The sequence below is a fragment of the Martes martes genome, assembly GCF_963455335.1.
Source record: "Martes martes genome assembly, chromosome: 2".
Classification (NCBI taxonomy): Eukaryota; Metazoa; Chordata; class Mammalia; order Carnivora; family Mustelidae; genus Martes; species Martes martes.
Genome location: NC_137889.1, coordinates 63,440,934 through 63,463,157, shown reverse-complemented (window position 1 = coordinate 63,463,157; position 22,224 = coordinate 63,440,934). Strand labels below are relative to the sequence as shown.

Genomic DNA, 22,224 nt, shown 5'->3' with positions numbered 1-22,224 from the left:
TTCACCCTTTGATGGACATTGGGCATTTTCCACTTTGGGGATGTGAACATTTGTCTGTGAAACTTTTAAGTGAATGTGTATTTTCATTTCTCCTGAGAATACTTAGGAGTGGAATGCATCATCTGGAGGTGTATGGTTTAGGGGAAGAATCACCAATACAATGTTCTAAGTCATATCTCAGTAGCTTCTGAAGTAGACCATTTCTGTCAATAAACACTCTTCTTTGACCACAGGTGTATATTTAACTTTTTAAGAAATTGCCATGCCACTTTCCCATGTGGTTGTACCATTTTATGTTTCAAACAGTGCTCCATATATTGTCAGTATTTTTAACTTAGCCATTCTAATATGTATCTAGAAGTATCTCATTGTGGTTTTAATTTATGTTTCCCAGCTACTAATAATGGTGAGCATTATTATCTTTTCATATCTTCTATACATGTCTTCTTTGGTAAAATATCAAATCCTTTGGCTTTTTTTTTTTTTAACTAAGTGGTTTGTTTTCTTATTGATCAGCTTTTTGAGTTTTATATATTCTGGATACAAGTCCTTCATAGATAATATGCTTTATAAATATTTTTTACCAGTCTGTAGCTTGTCTTTATTTTCTTACTTGTATCTTTTGAAGAGTAGGATGGTTCTAATGAAGGCAGTAAATGTGGTTGGATTCTGGACATATTTTGAAGGCAGAGGATATGCTGATGAATTGAATGTGGGATACGAGAGAAAGAGAGAGGTCATGAATGACTCTAGGCCTTTTGACTGAGTAGGTGAAGAATGAGATTGCAGAGGGTTTTTTATCATGAATGGATGTTGTACTTTGTAAAATGCTTTTTTTTTGCATTTTTCTCGTAAAATGCTTTTTCTGTGAATATTGAACCACCCTTCTGTCACGGGAATAAATCCCACTTGATCATGGTGTATGATTTTTAAAAAAAATATATTGTTGGATTCAGTTTGCCAATATTTTATTGAGGATTTTTGCATCTGTATTCATGAGGGATATTGGCTTGTATTTCTCCTTTTTTTATAGTGTCTTTATGTGGTTTGGGTATAGGGTAATGCTGGCTTCATAAAATGAATTTGAAAGTTTTCCTTCCTCTTGTATTTTTTGGAATAGTTTGAGAGGAATGGATACTAACTCTTCTTTAAATGTTTGGTAGAATTTGTCTGTGAAGTTGTCTGGTCCTAGAGTTTGTTTTTTGAGTTTTTTGATTACTGATTCAATTTCATTGCTGGTAATTGGTCTGTTCAAATTTTCTGTTTCTTTATGATTCCGTATTGGTAGGTTATATGTTTCTAAGAATTTATTCATTTCTTCTAAGTTGTCCAATTTGTTGACATATAGGTTTTCTTAATATATTCTGTTACAAATATTTGTATTTCTGTGGTGTTGGTTGTTATTTCTCTTCTTCCATTAGTAATTTTGTTTATTTGAATCCTCTTTTTTTTAATGAGTCTTGCTAGAAGTTTATCAATTTAGTTACTCTTTTCAAAGAACCAATTCTTGGTTTCATTGATCTTTTTTTTTTTTTTTTTTTTTTAAATCAAAGGGTATTTAAAGCAAAAATTGGATGAGATTACTTGCAGAGTGAGCATAGTTAGAAAAGAGATGATGTTCAAGGACTGAGCTCTGGGACCCTTCAACATTAAGAGGTCAGAATGAGTAGTAACCAGCAAAGGCACCAGAGAAGATTAGACAGAAGGAAAAACAAGAGTGTGGTATCCTGGAACCAGGTTAAGAAAAGTGTTGGAAGGAGAAGGGTCTGATCAGCCATGTCAAATTCTGCTGATATAACTTGTGTAAGATGAATTCTGAGAAGTGAACATTGAGTTAATGTGGAAGTCATTGGTAACTTCGACCAGAGTGGTTTTGTGGAGTGTAGGGGCAAAAGCTTGTTTGGGTGGGCTCAAGGAAGAATAAGAGGAGAGGAGTTAGAGACAGAAATTATACACAACTGTTTTGAGGTCCTTTGTTACAAAAGGCAAGAGAGAAATGAGGCTATATTTCAAGAGGGGTATGAGGTCAAGATTTTTTAAATTGCAGAAGTGACAATGTATTTTGGTTTTGTTTTTTTAAGATTTATTTATTTTAGAGAGAGAGAGCATGAGCAGGAGAGGCAGAGGGAGAGGGAGAGAGAATCTCAAGCAGACTCCCCACTGAGTGCTGAGTGAAACTCAGTCTCATGACTCTGAGATCACAACTCTATCTGAAACCAAGAGTAGGAAGCTTAACTGACTTGCGCCATCCAGGTGCCCCAGAAATGATAATATGTTTCTATCATGATGGGGAGTATATAGTTGAGAGGAAGTTGTTTAGTTAAGAGAGTGCTGAAGTAATTTATTTGGTCAAGTGGAAGAGAAGGGTTTTGGGTTGCATGAGCTTCAGTAGGAGCTTGGATCATTTATTGATGATAAAGAGAGAAAATAGAATGTGTGGATAGAGATCCATGAAGATGGGCACCCCAAAGGGTGCCCTTCAGAGTTTCTAATGACTTTTTATTTCTTAGCTCTCTTCTCATTTTCTTTGTAGTCTTCTGATTTTCACTTTCTTCTCAGCAGCTGAGAAGGATGATGGAGTAGGTGGTATTAATGTTTGAGATGAGAGGATAAAATGTGTGATTGCCATCTAGGAGAGCGAATTAACTGGAGAGTATGGGAGCATTGCTGGAAGCACTAAGGATCCAGCTGAGACCTGTAGTCATGCATTGCAAATGAAGCCAGGCATCATGGTTGTGTGTTTTCTCTTCAGTTTCTTGGTGTAGGAATGGAATTGGCAGAGAGTTGAATTTAACCGGTGTTTCATTATGCTGGGTAGTTCTTTTTAGTTGCCACATAATTAGTGAGCTAGAGGAGTTAACAGGAGTCTTAGACTAGTCCTTGCCGTGATTATCTTTCTTCCCCCTTGAAAGAATTTGAGAGAAGGGTCTGTTTTGGTATATCTGAGACCAGTGGTAATTGACTTGAAGGTGTCATTTATCTCTTTCTCTCTGATGTGATTCCCTTAAGAGCTTTACAACTAAACAACCTTTTTTGTTCTCAGATGACTTTTGGCAGAAGTTCAAAGTTCACTCATTTTCTTGACATTAACATATAGCATTGGAAATTATATTTACATGTTTATTCCCCAGTAGATATTTAAATAATTTACATTAATGTTACATGTTAATAATGTTGAATTTATGAGTATTTCATTTGTTTTCTGATATCGTTGGTCTAGTTTGTTAAATGATTATATTGTGCAACTTTATCATTATCTAGCATTTTTGTAGTCTTGGGGATTAAGTTACAATTTTTCATAGATATTGAAAATTGAGCTTGCAAAGTCCAGTTGGGTCATATCTTCTGATATGAAATGAATAGACTTTTTAATTTTTTTTTTTTAAGATTTTGTTTATTTATTTGACAGACAGAGATCACAGGCAGGCAGAGAGGCAGGCAGAGAGAGGGGGGGAAGCAGGCTCCCCGCTGAGCAGAGAGTCCGATGTGGGGCTCGATCCCAGGACCCTGGGACCATGACCCGAGCTGAAGGCAGAGGCTCTAACCCACTGAGCCACCCAGCCGCCCCTGAATAGACTTTTTAAATATTTACCTCAGATTGTAGAAGAGAGTGATCTGCAAGTAAGGATGTTAGATTATTTTAAGTTGAATGTTTTTTTGAAGTAATGTTATAAGGTAACTGAACATAAGCTTTTGCTAAAGTAAATGTAAAGGGAGATTAATCTTTTGTGCAATGTATTGGAAATAATCTAATCGAAGGCTGCTTTGTAAATAGGTGCATGTAAATGAAAAAAGGTCCACAAGCAGAGTCCACTGACAAGTACCATTAGGAAAAGGTTTTGATTCTACTTCTCTGTGATTCTCTGCTCTGCCTTGCACGTAGCTGACTTACACCCTCATGGATTTCAACATGCTAGGAAAATGGCTGGGCACCCTTACGTGTCACACTGTCCTTTGAAACTGACTGTTCTCCACAGTGGTTGTGACATGTAAGAAAACTCTTGTCCTTCTAGATTTTGTGTCATTAAACTTGTTCCGTTTAGCTTATGCTCTCAAATATTTCTATATACATATTTAGTATAAATACGCATGTTTAGGGTATGTTCTCCTGTATTAAAGGAAATGTGAGATTATGTAGCATATTTATATTAATGATTTGGGGAATGTATGCAGATGTAAGAGTGTTATTTGAAATGATTTTTTTTACTTTGCTAAGTTGTTCTATAACATAGAAGAAGGTTTTTTCTGTTACTTACACACCTTTTATTTGAAATGCTTTTTCCATAAAACTGTTGGTTACCGAAAGGTTTTGTCATGAATTCAAAGTTACTGCATTCCTTAAGCTCACAGCTTGCACCTCGGCAAGAAATAGCCTTATTACTTGTTAAAGTAAAAAAAAAAAAAAAAATTTGTTTTTATAAGTTAGATTGCTTTTGTGGCATTGAGCCAACTAGAGTTTATAATTATTTTTAGCACTAAAGGAAGTAAGTGTATGTGCATAGCAGTGCATATATGCTAGAATGCTAGCATATCCTTTAGGTATTAAAATGAGACTATTTAAGGGCATAGCTGACTGACAGTCTTATTTTGTGGCTTTTAAATTTTAAACTACTTTCATTTAAATATTAGAAACACAGCTTGGTTCTTTTTTTGTGATCATTATTTATTCATTCCAGCGTTTTAAATGCAACTTTTCAAAACTGGAAGATTATAGGGTGTGCTGTTGACATGGTCCGACTGGTGGTTATGTGGTAGTGTGCGTGTTTGTATGTGTGTGTGCATGTGGGCACGCATGTGTGTGTGCGCGCACATGTGATTTTCGTTTCTTTTTTAAATAATAGAAAAAGTAATAAGACTTGGTAAACCCTAATCCATTGCCAAATATAGAGAAGTGATAGGTCAACATGTTTTCTATTTTATTCTAACATGGGAGACATGAGATAAACACTTAAAGCTTTGTTTAACTCTGTATACGTTCGTTTGGTTTAAATTTATGTTCCAGATGTAAAGTTCTGTAGTAAAAGATGCGATTACCCCCCCTCCCCCCACCACCAAAAGCTTCACAAATGTTAAAAACCTTATGGGACTTGTTAAAGGAACCATTGTATTTTCAAATTCGAGGAATTTCTGCCTTGTAGTAAATACCACAGGGATTATGAAAGAAGTTTTCCTTTAAGAAATCGGTACCTTATTTTTCCAAGTTTCGAGAGACTTATGTAGTTTCCATGCTGTTGTTACAGAGGTATTTCATTTCTCTATCACTTACACTGCTGTTTCATGAAAAAAGCTAGAAAGGCAGGGTTTGGGAAAAATTGACACTATCTCCCTTCGCTTCAGTGTTTCTTCTTTCGCAAGTTGAGAAGGGGAAGGATGCAGCTAATAGCCAATGCCTAAAAATATGAAGTAAATACCTAGGTCTTGGTTCCTGAGTAAAGTTACAAAGCTATATAACTTTGTAAAATTTTGTAAGTCTGAACCTTAAACCATGTAGGAGAAAAATATAATTAATGATTTCCGCCTTCAAATATCTGAAAGAAAAAATAAAAAAAAAACCATTAAGAATCATAATAAATAAAAGTCAGGGCAGGGTAGGAAGGAGTTTCCAGTCAGGTCTCAGAGTGTTTTATGCTAAACTCTATTTCATCTGTTTTTAAGCCCAAGCCTGGTAGTTTGAACTATGAAAATAAGGCACCTCCACCACTAAAAGCATTGTCCTGATTACATGCATGTAATTTATGTTGGTTTGTTTATTTTTTGTTTCTCAAGGTGAATGCCATAGGTCACCCATACCAGCATTATGGTAGGGTGATCAGTGTCGAGAGTGGGGGGGACCTTAGATCTATTGAATTAGAATGTGTGGTAGATCATCCTCAGGATTCTCCTTTTAAAAATTATGAATTATGTCTACAAAAGGTATGTAAAACATGTATACAGCTTAAAGCATAATAAACACTCTTGTGTTCATTCACCATCTAGCTTTAGAAATAGAATATAATACTCAACCAGAAATTAAGCTCCCACCTTATGTAGACACTGTCTTCTACCACAGGGAATCAAAAGAAGAATGAGACCTGCCTTCAAAAGCCTACATTGAGTGTGATATTACACTATTCAAAACCTCTGTTTTATTGTGCCTTCTTATTGGCCCATTTTAATCAAATTATTGTTTTCCTTTTTTAGTGTGGAAAAAACCCTAAAATGCATCCCAAGTGAGTTGAGCCCCGCTCCTCCATGTAGGACAGCTAGAACTTCAGCTTAGGAATCTGAACTGTGGGGCACTCACTTGATTAAGCGACTGACTTTGGTTTAGGTCATGATCCTGGGGTCCTGGGATCTAGCCCCATATTGGGCATTCCCTGATCTGCAGGGAGCCTGCTTCTCCCCCTCTGCCTGCCACTCCCCTTGCTTGTGCTCTCTCTCTCCCTCTGTCAAATAAATAAATAAAATCTTAAAAAAAAAAAAAAGGAATCTGGACCATGTTTGCTTCTTGTAGGCAATAGGCTGTTCCCTTGCCAAGTCTCGGGTTCAGATGGCGTGCTCCTTTCAATGTAAACATATTTAGTTGGCATTTTTGTTATATTTTAATTAGCAGGTTGAAGGATTTTAGAACCCTTTGCTAGTCAGGTAGAATTCCAAATACATTCCAAAGAAAAGTTCTGCTTTCAGGTATAGCAGAAAGGTAATTAAGTTAAGAAGTGTGTGTATGTGTGTGTGTGTGTGTGTGTGTGTGTGTGTTTAATTTCATCAATGGGACTATTGCCCAAATCTCTTCAAAGAAAATTTAAGAATGTCTCTTGAGCAAAGAAAATTCTTACATGAGGTGAACTCTTTAAGTCATAGATGAAGGTCATGACAGTCTGAGTGTATTTAAAAAAGGTTTTCTATCTGCTTGGAAAGCAAATGAAGCACTCATTACTAACTTTAAAATTATAGCTATGAGAAGATTTTTGCTAGAGGTGAAAGATCAAGATCATCACAGTCCAAATGGAGACAGAAAGTTCAGTTTCTGGCTTATCAGTCAGGCATGAAACATTTCAGGGTTATTTTGCATTATCAGTGGGGAGTTGATCTTGCTAATCCAATGCATGAAGATAAGATTCATTGAAACATTTATAAAGGCATTTTGAGTAGATCTGATCAGCAGAGAGCAGACTTGAAGTGAGAAGGAAATCTGACCTGTCAGTCACTGTCTTAAGCTTCCGAAATCACTTGGCTTTTCTGTGCCTTGCCTTTCTCTTCTGTTAAATGGGGCCCATTACTGCTTTTGCTTATAGTGGAAGTTTAATGGCCTCCTGGAGAAATCTCGTATCTGAAAAAGGCTGTCTATGTTGAGCCCTCTTGCTAGAAGCATATGGGCATATATTTCCCTGCATCCTCCTGGGCTCTCTGGGAAATGGTGCCTTGTCTTCCTCTCTGTCAGCTGGAAGAACAGAATAGCAGTGGCTACAATAGCAGCAGAGAAATTGCATGTCTCTACCCTTCTTCTGTATCTACCTTTTAACATGATTCTCATCTTCTGGATGAGCTTAGCATTCTTCAGAAGCCCTACAAAGAGTTGCCTGTATTTGTTTTAAGCTGCAGTAAAACTTGTTTGAAACATACCTAGATTTCTCAAGAATTCTGTGTGTAACTTAGAATACTCTCATTTAACCCCTTAATCCCTCTCCAGTTGTCTTCCATTCATACCACCCTAACCAAAAGGACCCCCTTCATGAGTTGGCAGTGGTCTGTGTTCACCGAATTTAGTGGCTCATTCTCAGTTTTCATCCTCCTTGACTTAAATGTAGACTTTGACACCACGCCCAATTGCCTCTTGTATCTTTTTGCTTCCCTGACATTCTTCTCTACTAATTCTCTTCCTCCTGTCTCTCTTCATTCCTTTTTTTCCTGTCTGCCTTCTTTTCCATCCCAATGGGAATGTCTTCCAGGGACCTGGTCTTCAGACACCTTGTTTAGCATTAGCCAGATTCCCGTTTCTGGGCCCTTCTCTCTGTAGCTGAAGTCTTTTGATCCCCACCTTTCCGTCTATCTCTGCCTCAGCCATAAGGACCGGTCCTGATTGTGGGTGAGAAGTATTTAAAAAACGTCAGCCTAACTAACACGCTGTGGCTAACATCACCACCTGTGCTGCTAGGCCATCTGACCTTTAGCAAAGGACATATTTGCTGAGCAATCAAAGTGGGTGTTTGATTCCTGGTTTTACCATTACTCACCGAGTGGTCTGATTGGTTACCAGGTAAGCCCTGGACCTCTCTGAGCCTTGATTTCCTCACCTGACTAACAGTAGTATTTGCATCCCTAGTTCATTGGATTGCTTTCAAGGATCTTAGGAAATTGAATGCAGAAGTACCTATAAATGCTCAGGAACATATCAAGCAAGCTTCAGCATCATCTTTGTAGAGATTTGTCATTGATGAAATCACCTTGTTATCAGTGCTTTCTTAGGAATTTGATCTTCTGAGTTTACTCATTCACTCACTTCATTCATTCAAAACTATGTGTTGAATGCTTGCTATAGCTTGCTATATATAGTACCTTCATAGAATTGTCAGTTTAGCAAGTGATAGAAAGCATAAATAGTAAGTTGCAATATAAGATAGCTAGTGTTTAAATAAATTTAATAAGCTGGATAATCCCAGTTTACTTGTTTATATTAGTTTATAGTATAGGTCTTCAATATTTTTGTATAAATATTTCTTACCATAACCTGGAATATTAGTCAGATATTCAAGATACCTTCTGGGAATGAAAGGTCATGGGGAAACATATTAGTAGTAGAAAAGTTGCTTTGGGAATTTAGAATCAGATAAAGGGCATTGAACAGATTTGTAGGATGTTTCCTCTAAACTGTAAAGCCTGGAAGACCACTTGGTTCCATTCCAGCCAACAAACCAACCAACCACAAGAACAATCAGGTTACCATGTCTCCCTTGAACATTCCTATATAAACACTGAAAATTTGTTATCTAATTCTTTTTTAATATCAGAATGTCTGCATATATTAGGACCCACGTAAAACATTTCCAGTAATTTGGCTTATTTTAATTAATTACATTTTATATGTCAAACTTCCTTTTTAGGAAGGTACTCTGGGTTCCTTAGTGATCTTGAGGAGACACTAGTTTAAACAACACACTTACAGTGTTTTTCTTCGCTAACCTAATTTGATTAATATAATATTTCTGTATTTGATTATAGAGAATTTGATTATTTTTACCTTTATTTTCAAATTCTGGGCATGTACCTTTTTTAGGTTCTGTGGCTTAACTGTGCATTGACTGTATACTATTTCCTCATGTATTTGTATATCTTTATAAAGTTGTTACTATAGGAGACTTACTCTCAGTAATTTGTTGAACCAAAGAATTACAGAAATATGAATAAATTGGATGCGAGAAGACTTACTTTCTTCCCTAACTAGCTCTGTGATCTTGGGTATTTTCTTTTTTAGCTTTTTAATTGTGCGTAGATATGGCTGTTTTATTTATTTATTTATCTTTTTCCAAGTTTTAATTTAAATTCCAGTTAGTTAGCATGCAGTATAATATTAGTTTCAGGAGCAGGGTTGGTTTATTTTCTTTTAAAATTTTTATTTATTTATTTTTTAAGGATTTTATTTTTAAGTAATCTCTGTACCCAACATGGGGCTGGAACCTACAACCCTGAGGTCAAGAGTCACACACTCGACTGACTGACTGAGCCAGCCAGGCACCCCCACAGGGTTGTTTTAGATGAAAATACTTTGGGGGAATAAAAAGGACCTGTATATTTGATTTACTCACCTATTTTTAAATTGAAGTACAGTTGACACACAGTTAGTTTGAGGTATACAGTATAGTGATTTGACAAATCTATATGTTATGCTTATGCTCACCACAAGTGTAGCTACCATCTGTCATCACACAACACTATTATGAGACCATTGCTTGTATTCCTGTTCCGTGCCTTTCATCCCGGTTGCTTATTCATTCCATGACTGGAATCCAAGCCTATACCTCCCATTCCCCTTCACCCATTTTGCCCATCCTATCACCCTCCCTCTGGCAGCCATCAGTTTGCTGTCTGTGTTTATGCTAAGAGGATACGGGGGGATATGGGAAGCTGTTTGCTTCTTGGTGAAATATGATAAACTTTATTGCATTAATTGTAGATCTTTATGTTTTCTCAACTTAGCTACCCCTATGAGATTATATGCTTCATAAAAAAGAATTATATTATATACATGTATCTTTCATTTGGAGGTATTCAGCATCTATCAGACTAAAGGAATCAAGCTTAATTTTTACTGCATTGCTACGAACTTTGAAAATGATCCCTTTAAACTTACATTATGAAGACATCAGATTGTGTCTCCCAGGTACCTAATGAGAACATCCTGCTTAGTGCAATAAGATTTTTCAAGCAGGTTATTCATGACCAAGAACACTTGGATCCAAACTAATGGTCTGAATATATTGAGTGGGACTGAGCTGCATTCTAATCAAATGAAGAGATACTGGATTTGCAGAGCCCTCTAAATGAGTGATTTTCATTTTTTTTCACAGCCCACAGATAGAAATTGAAAAGTTCCCAAAGTATAGTAACTCTATTGTGTAATTCACTCTCTCTCCTTCTCTTCCTTCCCCCCTCCCCTCCATCTTTCTCCATTCCTTCCCTTCCTTTTCCTCTTCTCTTCCATTTTAGAAAGAAAATGCCAAGCAGTATGCACTAAATTGATTTTGTGAACTACAGTTTGAAAAATGTTTTCCTAAACCATAGTGGAAACCTACCATCCATATTTCCTCTTGAGTCAGCTCTTCTGATCCTCTAGACAAACTTATTGGCCTTTGATCTATTCGCAGGGGGGTTCCTGGCCATCTGTCATTTGTAGATGTCTCTTTTGGTGTTGGCCCTCAGACCACTTTGGGAACTTCGTGTTCCTGATCAATTCTCCTGCTGTTTGTGGTCAGCTTATTCAAGCAGTCTGCTCCTGCAGTACAGATCTCTTCACCCTCCATGTCTGCCATATGAAGTCCTGCTTATCCGTCAAGGTCTAAGTCAAATACCACTTCTTTTCTAGAAGGCTTTACAGATGCTCAGTCAGAACTAATCTTTCCTGCCTTCCATTGTACTTCTTTTGTGCCTCCATCATGACATGTACCATTTATTAGATGTTTTTGCTTGTTTTTGACTGTCTAATAGATTTTGGAAATTTCTTTTCAGGAACTGCTTTTCTCTGATCCTTTTAATACTGTACAAGTATTAAAATGATTAAAGTATTTAAAAGTATTAAAAGGACAAGTATTATGTATCCATAATAACAATGACAAAGGAGGATTTGGGGCCAGTTTCATCCTAGTCATGATCCCAACAGAGTTGTTCAGAACAACGATGAAGTCACTTACCTGACAGAAATTTCCATAAGTTTGTTTTCTCAATCTCTCCTTCAAGGATATTTTTATATACTTACTGTGCTAGAATAAAGTGGGATAGACTGGAACAATATTCTGTCTAGGTTAGACATATTTTCTCATTCATGCAAATATATTTTATTTATTTGTATATTTACTTATTTAACAATACGTGTAATATTTATTGGCCATTATTTCTGTGTCAAAGTCTAAGTTCTTTTTGGGGGGTGGGGTGGGGACTGCCTATTTATTTTTTTAATATTTATTTATTTAGTTTAGTTAGCCACTGTATAATACATAAATAGTCCATGATGCAGTGTTTGGTGATTCATTAGTTAAGTATAACACCCACTGCTTATCACAGCATAGGCCCTCCTCAATACCCATCACCCTGTTACCCCCTACTCCCACCCTGCTCCCCAGTGAAACCCCCAGATTGTTTCTCGGTTTCTCATGGTTCATCTCTCTCTCTGATTTCTCCCCCTTTGGATTTCACCCCATTCCGTTATGGTTGTCCATGCTATTGTTTATGTTCCGTGTAAGAGTGAAACCAAATGATAATTGTCTTTCTCTGTTTGACTTACTTCACTTAATATAATCCCCTCCAGTTCCATCCATGTCAATGCAAATGGTGGGTAGTCATTGTTTCTGATGGCTGAATAATATTCCATTGTATATATGTACCATACCTTCCTTATCCATTTGAGAAGGGCGTCTCTTCTCCTTCCACAGTTTGGCTATTGTGAACATTGCTGCTATGAACATCGGGGTGTACACGCCCCTTCTTTTCACTATGTCTATATCTTTGGGTAGTGCAATTGCTGGGTCATGGTGTAGCTCTATTCTTAACATCTTGAGGAACCTCCATGCTGTTTTCCAGAGTGGCTGTAGTTAAGAGACTTATTGTGGGAAGTTTTCAATTGATGCTCTGTAGTGTTGCTTATTTAATGATGCTCAGACATTGACTCTAGTGTTATTACAAAGACAGTGTTATTACAAAGTTCCAGTCTAATTACAATTACATTAAGTTCACACTGTTTTGAAAATGGTACATGTTCTCAAGTAGTACAATGATAGTTTAATTCTGGAAAACAGTCTGAGAAATTAACTGTATGAGGTAAAGCATATTTATATATTTATACATACTCATATTTTTAAAATGCATATTGAGTTAGCCTATGAAAAACACTTTTGAATTTTTGTGGCTCTCCTTATCAGGGACAAGAGGGAATAATACACCTTAATTCTCATTTGAGTTTACATTAAGTCCCTATCAAAATAAGCCACCGTAAATACTCATTACACTTGTGCTCCGCCTTTGTTGGCATGCATTTGTTCTTTTTGTTCTTCCAAGGTGTGATATTTCCTGTTCCTGAGTAGTTTTACTTACCAGCTATTCTGCTATATGTTTGCACACTTGCCTTTAAAAAGGTGGGGTGCAGGGGTGACTGGGTGGCTCAGTCGGTTAAGCGTCTGCCTTCGGCTCAGGTCATGATCCTGGAGTCCTGGAATTGAGTCTTGCATTGGACTCCCTGCTCAGTGGGGAGCCTTCTTCTCTCTCTGCCTCTGCCTCTCTCTGTTTCTGTCTCTCATGAATAAATAAGTAAAAAAAAAAGTAAATAAATCTTTTTAAAAAGGTGGGGTACATAGTCACATTTTCATATGAAAAATGAGAGCTGGCATTAAAATTAAACAAGGATCTACTATGTTTAAATAGTCTATAAAGAGATGTGAATTCTGTTGGGATATCATCATCTTTTTGTAGATAAGCAAAAAGAATTTTTGTGGGAGGAATTATGTACTCTTTAAAAAATTTTCATTTTCAAATTGTGTTTGAAATACTCCTGAGGGTTAAAAAGGAGCCTACTTTAACAAACAGTTGGCCTATGGTTGATGAAGTTTTAGTACTTAAGGCCCAATTCATTATAAGTTAACTATCAGTTGAGAAAGAGGAAAGAAGTTAACAGAGTTAGAAGCTTGTTTGCTAAATAAAGGAGACTTTCACTGGTTGGAAGGAGCCCAACTGCAGATTTTTACAAAGTCCTTTAGGAAGGTGAAGAAATGCTAGCATTTTTCTGCACTTCCCTAATTTCTGACCTGGAGGGATAAAAAAAGGGCACAGCAGGATGGTGGAATGATTCAGAACTATAGGAACGCACAATCTGGTAAACACTGTTATTGTGGGCAATCCCTGTGCCCTAAGTGGATTTAGCTAGCTGCTAACCCACAGAGTAAGAGACAACTGCAATGATAGTAAGCACCTGTCATTAAAATAGTAAGAGCCAGGGCTTTTATAGGGCATGATATGTGTCAGTCCTTGTTCTCAGGGCTTTGCATGCATCAATTCCTTTAATCCTTTTAACAACCTTTTGAGTAAGGTACTATTATCCCTATTTTATAGATGAAAAAACGGACACAAAAAGAGATAAGAAACTTGTCCAGTGTTATAGCACAGAAGCAGATCTGGGAGTGATTGTAAACCAGGCACTCTGCTTCCAGTGCCTTTGTTCCTATCCTTCCCTTTTTGGCCAGTCCCGCAGTTAACACTGGAGCTAGGACAGATGCACTGAAAGCTCTCCATCTATAGATGGCTCAGTGCCCCAGCTACCTAGGTCAGGAAAATAAGGGTTGACCTATGAGTAGACCGAAAAACCAGTAGTTGGATAAAAAATGATCCCTCCGAAGTTGAGTAGGCATTGATTTTTCTACCTGACTGCAAGTCTCCCTTTGAGAAGCTTTTCCGTCTCTCTGACAGGGCCCTGCGGTATTCACCCCATCATGGCACATGTAGCTCAGCCAAGGCCTGTGTATCTCACGGAAGCTTCTTCCATCTGACAGAAAGGAATGCTTATTTCTTATTTACAGCTGTATAGGTTCAAGTGCAGTATTTGGCCTGTGTCAGGGGCCCAGTAAATATGGTGTGGGTGGGTCTGTGGCACAGGTCGGGCTAAAGCCGTATGCATTGCGGTGGTCATGGAGTTAATAGAAAAGATCACTACTGCCCTAGTCACAGGGAGAGGCTTCAGATTCATCTCAGCAATTTCCATTCCCTGCCAGATGAGAAGGTGTAACCATATCTGAGATTTCCTTCCATACCTCAAACACAAGAGGGCTTTCAAATTTGTTTTGGTACCATAGGCCCAAACTCCAATCCCACCTAGCACACAGCCACAGATACTCCCCTTTCTGGCTGGCATCTGAAACTGTAAGACACATGTAGTTTTGTGTTTTTTTCTTTAAATGTTATTTAAAGAAAATTAATTTTTCTTTAAATGTTATTTAAAGAAAGATAAAAAAATTAACTTCAATGTTAGAAACTCTATTAATATATACCCACTTTCCTCCCTAAATCCATGCTATTGATTAGGTTATAGAAAATATTTTCTGGCAATAGGTACATGTTGTTTAGTGTTAATTGGTTAAATGGTTAAATTAACACATGTGAACATGCTTTGCAAATTACAAAACATTATAGTTATTTCGCTAATATGTTACTGCCATTAGATGATTGGCTTTTAAAAATTTTGTTTAGGAAGTCTATTTGATAAATTAATTGAGTTAAGTACTGGATTGACTTATTGAATGTTATGTTACTACTTTGGGGGTTAGGAGTTAAATGTTTTATTTTCCACCTTGCTTTAAAAACTATAGTTTTATCATGATCCCTGAAAAAACATTTAGTATTTTCTTTCCTTCCTTGCTTAAAGTGCTTCACTTATTTTTTATTTATTTTTTTGCCTCAAAAGGCTGGGAAGAGAGAAGAGAGAATACTATGATAGTCTACGGATTTTTTTTTTTTAAAGATTCTTCATTTTTATTTTTGTATTTTTAAAATCTGTGTCTTTATCTTTTCAACATTTCCCTTTTTCATTCCTGTCCTGTTCCTGTTTATCTTTCATCATTGTCTCTCCCTCTTTTCTTCTGATGAATTTTAGTTCCTCTACTAACTGGTCTTAACCAAGCTGTACTCGTTAGTAGGTCTCTATGTGGTCCTCTGGCACCTTTGTTATTGTCACAGTCCTCAGCATCTTGTCATTGTGTGGTCTCTTCCTCGGGGCATAACTCTATTTCAGCCTAGAGTGGAACATCTCAGGTTTTCAAATCCTGAACCTGCCTTATAATGACAAAGACATGTACTTCCATAGCACTGTCTCTTCTTATAGAAGCTGTTGGGATTGATCCATCTGCTCTAGCAGTGAACAGGGAATTAGCTTTCACACTGGCGCAGTGTACAGCAGGTGTTTGCAGGGTCCCTGGGACTCCATGAGGCCTTCTGCCCTCAGCACCAAGGTGTTAGGAAGCTTCCTTTAGAATGTGTGACTAGGGGCGCCTGGGTGGCTCAGTGGGTTAAGCCTCTGCCTTCGGCTCAGATCATGATCTCAGGGACCTGGGATTGAGCCCCTCATTGGGCTCTCTGCTCAGCGGGGAGCCTGCTCCCTCCACCGACCCCCGCTTGCCTCTCTGCCTACTTGTGATTTTTCTCTCTGTCAAATAAATAAAATAAAATAAAAAATCTTAAAAAAAAAAAAAGAATGTGTGACTAATGTGTGACTGCTTTGCTGTGACCACAAGACCCATCCTAAAGCCTGCTGCTGTCTTGTACCCTCAGGCCTTCCTTCTAGGCAGCTACCTACTCTTTTTTTTTTTTTTTTAATTAACATATAATGTATTATTTGTTTCAGGGGTGCAGATCCGTAATCAGTCTTACACAATTCACTGCTCTTATCGTAGCACAAAACTGCTTCCTAAGCCTTCTCAAAATGAATCACTGCAGCTTTCTTTGGATATTGCAGAAGTCAAGGAGATAGATGGCCAACTGAGAGGAACTTGAGCTCTAACTGTAACTCTAAAATCTCTAGTCAGAGTCAAATCATTTAATCTCTTTAAATTCCTTTTTGTATGATTCTGTAGAAATAATTCTTCATTTGGTCTGGGTGTTAGGGTCTAATAGGGAATTGGTTTGGTTATCCTGATTTTCCCTCTTTTACCTCCTTTCCGACATTCCCCCACCCCCACCCCAGTAGTGGCAAAGGATGGGGGTGGGATGATGGAAAATCATTGACTTAAGTCCATACCTAAGTTATATTCTGTTTCTGCATTGACTCAGTCTAAGCCAACACCGAATATTAACTCATTGGGAGAATCTGCCCAATTCATTTATTTAGTAAGTGCTCAATTCATACTTAAGGAAATAAAGGAAATTCACTGTGTTGCAAGGAAAGGAATTGATTCCCTATGTCTGTCTCTTCAATTGGATATTATTTTCTCAAATTGGCCCAATTTTATTTTATTTACTCATTTTAAAATAGACTCCACACCCAATGTGGGTCTTAAACTCACGACCCCAAAACAAGAGTTGCACGCTCTACCGACTGAGCCAGCCAGGCACCCCCAAATTGACCCAATTTAAAATTTTAAATTTCATTGTGGTGATTTTTTAACAACTCCCATTGTTTTATATAAATTACACTAATTAGATACAAATAATAGTAATGGATTTTTTTCTCTTTAAAGAAAACCCATTTATTTACATACAATAGTAGTTGTATTTAACTGAATATTCTAGTTAATATATGTATCAAACACCTCTGGTCATTTTCTAGTCCCTATTCTCCCTTCATCTTTAGATTAGAACCACATCTTTCAGCTGGACACATTGCCATCCAGCTGAGACTGTATTTACTAGAATTTCTGGTGTTCTGATGGTCATGTAACTAAATTTCTGGTGTTCTGATGGTCATAAACTTCCAGTGAAATGTAAATGGAAGTATTGCATATCACATTCAAGATATATCCTTAAAAGTGGGTGGTGCAGCCTTCATTTCCTTCTTCTCTCCGCTTACTGGAATGTTGATTTGATGGCTAGAGGCTGAAGAGAGGTCTTAGGTTGAGAGACGGCCTGCTAATGACAGTGGAACAGCCAGAATAGGATGCTGGGTCCTTTTGGCTGTGGGGGTGCTATACCTGGATTGCCTACCCCCAGACCTCTTTTACCTGAAAGAGAAGAGCATACCTCTCTTGTGTAAGCACTGTTATTTGGAGTGGTTTTTTGTACACAACTAAGCTTGATTACAATTAATGTAAAATATCTGAGTATAATTTTCAAATAATAGGATATGATAAAGTATGCTTAATACTGGAACTACACTGAATATAATTCAAAATAATATAATATTTCGAAGCCACTTGAAGAGCAGTATTTGTTCCTGGGTCCATTATAACTTAATAGCGTGCAGTATTATAAAAAATATCTCATTGGTTGTCTTGAATTTTCTCTCTCTTGATTCTTTTGGAAATGCAGATTAATACTGAGTAATAGTTTTGTTATTTAGCAGCAGTATTTCCTAGTGCTAAGTACAAAACTCTGGATATTTAGGGGAATTGTTGGAAATATTCTTTCTGGAATCCTTTTAGCTAATGTGTTCTGAGACTGACTTTGTGCTTTTTTGGTGGTGGTGTTTCTTGAGTGATGATGATAAGAATGTGTGTATTAAAGTGTGACTGGTAATCTTCTCATAAAATTTATGCATCTTTGGTCAAAGATAGATATTCAAAATAAAAGAGCTCTGATTTTTCATTATCTTTGACTTTTTATATTATTTTTGTATCTAAGGTAATTTAAAAAAATCATGGTGAATATACCTAACATAAAATTTACTATTTTAATTTATTTACTATTTTTTTTAAAGATTTTATTTATTTATTTGACAGAGAGAGATCACAAGTAGGCAGCGAGGCAGGGCAGAGAGAGAGGGGGAAGCAGGCTCCCTGCTGAGCAGAGAGCCCGATGCGGGGCTCGATCCCAGGATCCTGAGATCATGACCTGAGCCGAAGGCAGAGGCTTAACCCACTGAGCCACCCAGGCGCCCTCTATTTTAACTATTTTTAAGGATACAGTTTATTGGCATTAAATACACTTAACTTACACTGTTGTATAATCATCCCCACCATCCATCTCCAGAACTTTGTCATCTTTCCAAAATAAAAATACATACTCATTAAATAATAACTCTCCATCCCTCTGTCTTCTCATCCCTCTGTCTTCTCAGCTGTGGCAACCAACTTTCTCATTTTCTGTGTCCATGAATGTGACTACTCTAGAAACCTCATCTAAGTGGAATCATATATTATTTGTCTTTTTGTGACTTGTTTATTACACACTAATGTAATAAGTCCTTTGCTTTACTTGGGGAATTATTTAATCACAAATGAATTATTATTGCTTAAGATTGTCTTTTTTACATTTATCTTCTGAAAACTTTCATCTGTAGTGGTGATTCTATGGATATTAACAGAGTGGATGGTGTTATGATAAAATAGGATATTGGAATCGTTAATTTATGAAATATAGCCCAAGGTAAAAGTCACTGTATAGTTTGGTGTTTTTAATATTATAAAGGCAGTTGAAACTTAAAACAAGGACTTTATATTAACAGATTCTACATAAGAGATAAATGTATTAGGTATTTTAGCTAATCTGGTGAATTTCTGGTCATTCTGTATAAGAACATAGATGTCATATTGTAGTGTACCATTTGATATCATACATTATCTGAATATATTAGAAATAGATAAAATGTGATTTTAGGATAAAATATTAAAGTTCACAGATGAAGCGCTTTTCTTACTTGGCTTATATTTTATTTGTGTAAGAAATGATAAATTAATTTTTCTTTCTCAGAATGTATAGATTTTTAGGATTGAACAAAAATCCCTAAAAAGGAATTAAGATATTGAAGATTATTTGTTGCCTTGGGGAAAATATTGATGATCTTCCATTGCTTCAAAAAAAAATTTGTCCTTGATTTAACTGTGGTTTTTTTTGTTTCATTTTCTATCACTTCTTCTTGCTCTTCTTGGTTTCCTGAGAGACACTTTACAAAGGTACACTTCAATAAAACCCTTCTAGTAGATTGGTGGCTAAGATTCTTTCAAAAAAATCTCAGTTAAAAGAAGAAATATGATAGGGAGTTGGCCTAACGGGAGGTATGCAACTGTATTTGCAAATCTTAGACATTATCCCACAATTTCGGTGTAACCCTTCAGCTGACAATTAAAATCTTTGTTTTATCAGTCATCACCCAACCCTAACAGATGGGTGAAGAATTAATCTGATTTGTATTTTTCCTTACAACTTTCTCCAACACGTTGTAAGATTCTATGATTTACTTTCAGTGAGTTCTTGAAGATAGTTGATGGGCTTATAGATATAATATTTATACCCTATTAAAATTATGCCAGAGTAAAACCACAGAACAGAAGAGCTTCTAAGACCCCTGTAGAAATTTGAAGACAATTTTGATACTCCCGTCCACTCGGAAAAAAATCTGCTAATACCGTAATGTTTTTTCCCTTGCCAGGACCCTCCTTGCCTGGTGTCATTTCTTGAGCTCTCCTGGGAGGAGATTAGTCTAAAACAACAAAGTAGCCAGATGTCTGGTTCTGAGAGAGTCCCAGAGGCCAGGCTACGGTAGGCAACAGAAACCGCGTGGGGCTGAAGATCAAAGATACCTGAGAATTACTTATGGGCACATAATATGTGTCATTCCCATTATTAGCAGTCTGAGAAAATTTGTTTCTCTAATTAACCCTTTTGTTGGAGTAACCTTAAATTTTAGTGAGTATATTTCTTTTTTGATATGTTTTCTTTTGTGTGGTTTTGAGAAGTGTACATACCAAAAAAGAGAAATGAAAAGGAACCCATGTGCTTGATTGAAATCTCTAAGCACTGTTCTTCTTATCCACAATAGATGTGCTATCCAGTATATAATCACTTATCATGAAATAAGTGGGCATAAGGGTTCTAAGTCAAAATTACAAATTAATAGTCAGGGACTACATAGTTTAATGTATGAAGAGCTGTTCTTAAAGCCCCAATCCTTACTTTAAAAGTACAATTATTTCAACTTTTAACTGCTTTAGAGTGGAGATTTTTAGATCACAGCTTCCTGGTCTTAAAATGAATTCAGAATAAATCCCAGTGGTGGGAAATCTGTACCTTATTAATAGTTGACCTCTTTCTTTTTGCATTGGTATTATAATGAAATGCTAATTAAAAATTCTTGCTATCCTTTACCTGTTTGCTTTATAGATACAGTTTTATATTGCGGAGACATAGACAGATTTGGAAAATGTGAATACATTTGCTGTTTTGAGTTTGTTTTAATCCTAAAGCTTCTAAAGGCTTTTAGCTGAATTTATTCCAAGGCATAGGTAAAAATCTAATTATAACTTTTGATATGTTAGCCTCTAGATGAGAGTATCAAAAGAGAGAACAAAAGATTTTGGTTGGCGTTGCCACTTATTTTTGTTTCTGTTCAGCATCATCGTGTAACAACAAAATTGTGTAAAAGCCTTATTCCTGCTTTCCATGAGATATAATCATAAACCATTGTTATCAAGAGCCAGCTTTAGCGCTTTTAAGTGCTACAACACATTCTTTAACATCTAGTAATATAAACTTGGCATAAAAGCTGTAAAAATGTCTTTAAACCTAATTGGAGATATGTGTTAGCAATATAGTGCAGAGATTTCATAGTCTTTGTGTGGTGGTCAAGGCTTCTTTTAACTCCTTGAGGAAAATGAAGCTCCTAGGAGCAGTTTGTAAGGATTAATTGATTTATCTCTTTGCTTCTAGATTTACGTATTGAAGCAAGAATAAAATTGTCTTCTTGTACAAAGAATAGAGAGGCAACTGTATTTTTTTTTTTTTTTTTAAAGAGCTGAATTTGTGTGATGATCGGTGTTTTTGTTCTTTACACCTTTCTTTCTCTTACAGGCTACCCATTGTCAACAATACCATATCCCATCATATAAGAGTCTGGTTATGTGTTTTCCTATTTTGAGTGCAAGTTGAGTCAGTTATGACCACTGTGCCATAAACATTTCTAAGCTCCAGTTAATGGCTTACTTTAAACAAGTAGTATTCAGTGTAACAAAACACTTTCCAGCATCGCAGTGTTCTTGTCAGTTCCTTGGAGTTGGTTATGTAGCAGGATTTGATCCAAAGGAATGAGAGTCCTAGTTCCAGGACTAAAGTCCAGTGGTAGAAGGAGTTTTCCATTCTGTTGTGGTTCAGGGGGCTGTTTTTATTTCCTCTTTTCAAGGAACTCCTCACTTCCTCCGCTTTCCCCCTCACCCCCAAGACACACATGCTTGTGTATATACCCACATTTAAAATAAGGATTTGCTAAGGAGAAGACCAAAAGGAACACCCTTTTTCCCTATCTTTCCGAAGTTGCCAATGTTGCTGGTGGCTCACCTGTTAATGTATTTGTCTTAAGCTGCTTCATTGGGTTATTGGTGCTCTCCTCCACCCCCACCTTTCTCCCTCTCCTCTCATTTACCTTACGGACCATTACTATGAGTATCATCTCTTGAGGCATCTCCAATAACACTGTGTACAGAGAAGTGCTTAATTGTACTTTCAAATAATAAGCATTATCAAATGTAAGGAGGTGAAGAGTGTTAGTTTTCTAGTTCTGCTTTTTATTTATTCCCTCTATCTTCCTTATTCATAGATGTCTTTGTCTATTATGTATTCCTCTACCCAGTCATATTTTGTTTCTCTATTCTTCATCTTTTAGTACTTAATTCTGTTTCAGCAGTCTCTCTAAAGCTTTCCAGGATGGGTTCTGATTTGAAATAAGAGCTAAGTTGTAAGAACAGGCAATTAAGCTCTCTTTTTAAAATTCTTTTAATAACTTAGTGTTTAATGATTTAGTACTTGAGCGGGTATTGAGGTAATAATCTATAAACTTTTTGTGATAGAATTATGTGCTAAATAAAAATGCTTGCTATATAAATCAAGTAGGCTTTGTTAGAATGTGATGAT

The 22,224-nt window shown here is 36.6% G+C and overlaps 1 protein-coding gene across 2 annotated transcripts in view; it reads left to right on the top strand.

The window, feature by feature from the left end:
• Window positions 1-22,224, top strand: part of SLC10A7 (solute carrier family 10 member 7) — a 271,785-nt gene that overhangs the window by 26,409 nt on the left and 223,152 nt on the right. The gene's annotated exons all lie outside the window — the stretch shown is intronic.